The sequence below is a fragment of the Centruroides sculpturatus genome, unplaced genomic scaffold, assembly GCF_000671375.1.
Source record: "Centruroides sculpturatus isolate CEXI.00-Female unplaced genomic scaffold, Cexi_2.0 scaffold418, whole genome shotgun sequence".
Classification (NCBI taxonomy): Eukaryota; Metazoa; Arthropoda; class Arachnida; order Scorpiones; family Buthidae; genus Centruroides; species Centruroides sculpturatus.
In genome coordinates this window covers 99525-106510 of record NW_019385248.1, presented here as the reverse complement: position 1 = coordinate 106510, position 6986 = coordinate 99525, and positions in this window count along the sequence as shown.

The following is a 6986-nucleotide window of genomic DNA, read 5'->3' as shown; positions in this document are numbered from 1 at the left end:
GTAGTTAACCTTGTGTAAGTTATCTTACGCTCCAATAAACAGTTTATGTTAGACACTTGTCATCACTGTCTCTTCCACTACCACCCACATGTGAACAGTCCTTCTTGACACACTTTACTGATCCCCCCAAAGGTCAGCAAACTTACATATTTATTATAATTTACCAAATCTCACAATATTGTTTGGATATGTTTTAAAAAATTTATGTATTGCTCCTAACATTTACTTCATTGAAATATAATGACTTAAAGAAATGCAAGGTTTGCCAATTGGGGAAAAAGTGTCGTGACAGTCGAGCGGTCAGCACTGTCGTGTGGGAGTGAAAAAACTTACTGAGACAGGTTCTCCATCGTATACTGTTTAATAAATATAAAAATTTTTCTTACAACAAATCCTTAAAATGGTGTAACACCTATCCAAAATTGAGCAACAAATTCATGACACTAAAAGTTCAACTGTTCTGACGATAGTTTTTCTTCCGGCGATGGAGGCGTGAAGATGTCGACTCCAGGCTGCACAACACTATTTGAACTGAGGTCTTCTATCTAGAAGATGGACTTTAGCGATCTTGATGGCACGGGAGGGTGAAGACAAGTCCTCCGAATATCTGACAAGTTCTCGTGGGAGAATGTCCAGATGACAAGAATCCTGGAGAGGAGCACTGCGAACCAAAGGCCAAGAACTACGAACCAAGAACGTCACATCCTTTTTTTGTGCGGTTTTTATAAGTTTTTTCTCGGTTCCAGATCGAACATTCCGATAGGTCAATGCCGATCTGCCCTAGCTCTCTAATTGGTCCCATTCCTCGTTACGAATTGTAACGAGATCAGTACCCTGATCGTATAGTGGTAAACTAAGGAGTTGTAACGTGAAGTTGGATTAACTTCAGCTCCTGTTCGATCGAGTTTTTATTGGTTTATAGTGCACGCATAGTAATAAGTTATATATCATCGGAATCGGAACTGCGACAAGTGTCTAACGGTGTTACGTTTGTGACCCTGAGGTCAAATTTTGGAAAGATACGAACAGTCAAAAAGTCGCATTTTCGGGGTCCGTTTTTCCGGAAGAAGACGACGTTTTTTCCGGATCCATCAACAGATTAATATTAAGCTACAAGCTGTTAGTACCACGTTGAATTTTTGGGGGTCTAGGACCATTAGTTACCGATATACAACGACTTTTCCAATTCTTAACGTCGGACTTCGGGAGCCCGCATCGGGCCCTAAACGAAACATTTCAGAAAAATTTAATGTTATCTGTGACAGGAGGCCATCAGTAAACCTCTCCATAAATTTCATGAGGATATCTCTCTTAGTTTTTAAACTACGACAAGATAGAAATTCATCAACTTTCAGCAAATTTCTCCACTGAACGAAGCAAGTGGTTTATATGGCAACGGTCAATGACCGGTACAACTCCAACGGCTTTTAACGGACATCAACGGTCGCCAAGTGACGTCATTGTTGATACAGCGTTTTGTGAAGTTTTTTGCGTTTTAGGAATAACACTGCGGTTTTTACTCAACGGAAAACAGCACTAAGAAGACAATCAGCTGTTAAACATCAAACTGTTAATTGTATTATCTAATTTAAATAGTCTTAATTTATTTTAATTAGTTATAAGTCTATCTTTTCGTGCTGTACCACAGAGTTTGCTTTGTGATACAGTATAGCATTGGCACTGAGCCACTCTTTTCACAAAACACACCTTACTAGATTAAGTATTTGTTGTAAAATGGATTCATCAATTACGGAACCACGTGTGACATTAATACCTCTAGAGGAGGAGATGGATGAAGAAAGACAAGAGATAAGTCAAGAAAAAATAGGAACAATGGAAGAAACTGAAAACATACTTTTAAAGGACGCAAACAGACTACTTGGAATGATACTGAAACTCTGTCCAGAAAATACAAGTTCTAACATTAAACAAAAAGAGAGGATCAAAATTAGGGAAGGAGTGGCCAAGTTATTTGGATATCTGCATGAAATGAATGCAATTGTGAAGGAAGTTAGAAAGAATAAAACACCACAGCAAATTGTAACCCAACCCACATATAGTGAAATCACTAAGAGAAATATTAAACCTAGCGAAACGACAAAGAAAATAATAAAATCAATCGATCAGAAATTAAACACTGAAGGAACGGGTGGTTCACATGCGGTGCTCATATACCCGAAAGAACAAGAACATGAGGAAATCATTAACATGAAAGAAATATCAGAAGAACTAAAGAGCAAGATAAAACCCCATAAACTAAAAATAAAAATAACAGCGGTCAGAGAAGTTAAAGACAACGGAATATGTATCAGAGTCGGAAATAGAGAACAAAGTGAGGTATTGGAAAAAGCAATAAACGACATACCAGAAATGCAAAACAAAATTAAATGCAAAAGATCAGAAGGGCGTAGACCCCGAGTAATCTTTTTAAATGTTCCAAAGACAATACAAGAGGATAAAATATTAACGTACATTTATGACCAAAATAACATATGGAATGAGATAGGAAGAGAGACATTTGAGACAGAATGTAGGATCAGCACCATTATATCAAGAGGAAGACAAATAGAAAATTACAGGCATGTTGTGTTGTCTGTCTCTCCGCAAATAAGGAACATATTAATAAGAGAAAAATACATATCAATGGAATGGGCATCAATAAAGGTCGATGACTTCGTACCATTGATAAGATGCTATAGATGCTGCGGCACGGGGCACATGGCTAAAACGTGTGTAAACAAGCAACATTGTAGTCATTGTGGCAAGGACCACAGGTTTGCCGATTGCGACAGAACAAAAGAACCCCCTTGCTGTATCAATTGTCATAATGATAACAAACAAAAACCAAACAATAAGAGAAGCCCAACAAATCATGGGGCACTTAATCCAAATTGCCCCATTACCAAACGAATCAAGGAAGCAGCTATTCGACGCACTGACTATGGACTGTAGGAATACTAGCAATCAAAATAGGAAACTAACAATAACACAGACAGCAAACAAGGAAATAAAAATTAAGATTCTACAGATTAATGCTCAAAAAAGCAAGGCGGCAAGTTCGGCAGTTATAAAAACGGCAAATGATCTCGACGTAAACATAATAACAATACAAGAACCCTATACCATCAAAAATAAAATAGTGCGATTTAGCAACTGGAGAGTGATATCAAACAGTAGAAATAAAAAACCAAAAAGTGGAATAATAATTAGAAAAGAAGATGTCGACGTAGCACTCATTCCTAAATACAGTAATGACATAATAACAACTGTTATTATTAAACAAGAAAAGCCAATTATATTAATAAGCATATACCTGTCACCCTACTCAGATGATAGGGAATGTATAAAAGAATTAGAGAACATAGTAAGGAATTTTAGAGAAAATGAAATAATCATCACTGGGGATGCAAACGCAAAATCGCCAACATGGTATCACCCAAAGGAGGACGAAAGAGGACGATTGATTAATTACATGATGGATGAGCTAGACATGGTTTCATCTAACATGTCAACTGAACCAACTTTTTATACTGGATTCGCGGAAGGGTGGACGGACATATTTATAAATACAAACAACCTAAGCCACAAAATCAGAAACTGTGAGACACTATTGAAAACATCAGCAAGTGATCACCGTTACATATTGGCGGAGCTCGCATTAAACCAACAAATTACCAAAAAAAGGAATATCATTTACAAAAATATTAATTGGGACTTGTTTCAAGAGAAGTTTGCCAAAAAGTGGAGGGACTATCATTCCCACAAAATAAACAACATACAAGAACTCGACCAATACGTGGACTACTTAACAAAAATAATAAAGGAAACTGGGGATGAGACAACAAAAATTAAAACGACTTCAAAAAACACTACAAAATGGTGGACGGCAGAATTAACGAGGAGGAAAAGGGAAATTAGAAGATTAAGAAAAAGAATTAGAAGACTAACAAATGACAATGATATAAGGGAAGCCAAAAAAGACTACAATACCGAACTTAAGACATACAAAAAAGAAATTAACAAACAACGAAACCTTGCTTGGAGAGATTACTGTGGGAAGATGAACAAAAAAGATCCATGGGCCACCCCATACAGAATAGTATTTAAAAAAAGAGAAAGAACTCACATCCCAGATATGATAAACAATGAAATACAAAACTTAAACATAGAAGATAACATTAAACAGATCCTTGAATTCCACTTCCCAAATGACGACTTAACAGAAGATAAAGACATACACAAGGAAATTAGGAAACAAGCAGAGATAAAATCATCAGACACAAATGACAATATTTTCACTTTTAAAGAAATTGAAAAAGCAATCAAATCTATGGCTAACAAAAAAAGCCCAGGGATGGACCAGATAACGACGGAAATGATAAAGAACATATTCGAACACATGCCAATAGTATTCGTACATTTATATAACGAGTGTCTAAGATTTCAACACTTCCCAATGGTTTGGAAACAAGCCAACATCAAACTAATTCCAAAGAAAGAAAACCCAGAAAAACCGGAAGATTTTAGGCCAATCAGCCTTCTCCCGGTTATGGGAAAAATCTTAGATGGGCTGATTATTAACCGGATAAATTGGCACCAATACAAGAATGGACAAATGAACAAAAACCAATACGGATTCAGACAAGGGAAGTCGACAATTGACGCGGCACTAACAGCTAAAGAATTCATTACCAGTGCATGGAAAAAAGGTAAACACGCAATCCTGATAAAAATTGACTTTAGGAAGGCGTTTGACTACATGTGGTGGCCAGGAATAATGGAGAGGTTAAATGAAATTAAATGTCCACAAAACCTTAAAAACATATTGAAAAACTATCTTGACAATAGACAAGCTGGCTTCCACTCAAACAACATAACGATTAAAAAGAACATCACAAGAGGATGCCCACAAGGCTCAAGAAGTGGGCCAGGCCTTTGGAATCTGGCATTCGATGGGCTGTTGAACAAAATCCCAGACACAGAAGATACACACACACAAGCATTCGCAGATGACGCGCTGGTAATGATAGCAAACAAAAACTGTGACAAGCTAAGAGACGAATCCAACAAAATATTAGAGATAATCAATCAATGGAGCATTAATTACAAGCAACCAATTAATCACTTCAAATGTGAAGCTTTAGTATGCACAAGGAAGGACAAAGGAAACCAATTAAAAAAACCAATAGCAGTGAAAATAGGAGGCAAAAACATAAAAAATGTCCAAACGTTAAAATATCTAGGAATCTTTTTTGACAGGAATTTAAACTGGAAGACGCATGTACACGAAGTATATGGTAAAATGATAGAAAGAACGAATCTGATTGAACACATCAGCAGAAACACCTGGGGTCTGGGCCCAAAGAATGCCCGTCTCATCTACAAAGGAGCCATTGAACCGGGAATATTATACGGAGTACAAGTATGGGGAGAAGCACTGGAGAAAAACTATAATAAAAAGAAATTAACAACAATACAAAGAAAAGCTGCCATTAGAATATGCAGGGCATATAGAACTTCTCCTACGGACGCCCTATTGGTGATGGCCAAATTAAAACCAATACATCTGGCTGCCAAGGACATCATATGGGAAAGAAGCCTAATCAAAGGAAAAAACAAGTTTAAAACAGAAGAACAGATAACGACGGAAATAAAGAAAGGCCAACTCCCCGATAACAAACAACTAATCAAAACAATTATAGAAAATGATACGGAAGACATAGACAAAACAACAATCATTGCCAATCCAGCAGAAAAAGAGACATACAAAATAAAATTGAACTACAAAGAAGCCACCGACAAAAGAAACATCATAAACATATACACAGATGGATCGAGAACTAGCACAGGGGTGGGAAGTGGAATCATAATTAAAGGAAAAAATGGAAATACAATGTATCAAGGTTCATTCAAAATAGCGGATTACTGTACAACTGTGCAAGCTGAGACATTTGCCATATATAAAGCTCTGGATCACATTTACAAAAATAAAAATCATTATAGAGGTGAATTAAACATTCATACGGATAGCCAAACGGCTCTGTCAATTCTTAAAACAAAAAACAGGAAAACTAAATTAACAAATGAATTGATACAGATATCTGAAAAAATACAAAGAATCCGGAACATCACTTTCAGCTGGATTCCAGGCCATCAAGGCCATAAAGGAAATGAGATGGCGGATGAATTAGCCAAAAGAGCGACAAGAACTGACATAAATAGGATCTATACAAGGATTCCAATAAAGGAAATTAAAAAACAAATTAAGAATATAACGGAAAAAATATGGCAACAGGAATGGACAACATCTACAACTGGCCGCAATTGTTTCAAGTACTTCCCTAACATAAAAGACAGATTACAAAACAAAGTTTTTAATCTCTCATTTGGGATCACACAATGTATAACAAATCATGGTAACTTTAAAGCATATTTACATAGATTCAAGAAAATAGATAATCCCTATTGCGACATTGATACCACTAAAGAAGACAACGCTCACCATTATTTAATGGAATGCACCAAATTTAATAATCAACGAGAGACCTTTATAGAAAAATGCTTACGTGCAGGCCATAATTGGCCCCCGAGAGACACTGATCTAGTAACAGATAAAAACCTGTTTAAAGCTTTGGAAAAATATATAAACGACACTAAGGTGCTTATTGAAATTAACCACAAAAACAAACATCAAAAGGATGACAGACAAAATAGTGACAACAAAGAACACATGACTGACAACTCGGAAGAAGAGGAAGACATCATCAGAAGGGAGGATGATGAAAGTGATACAGGAATTCAGACTACAACAGGTGAAGAAAGGGGAGTAGAGAGTGAGACTTCTGCGTGAAAGCGGACGTTGAAACAAAACTACATGGAAGTATATGGTCACGCAAAACAAGGCAATGAGTCACTTGTAAATATTTTTATTATTTCAATTTAACCAACTGGTTTAAAATTATTCTACAAGGTCTCCCACCATTGTA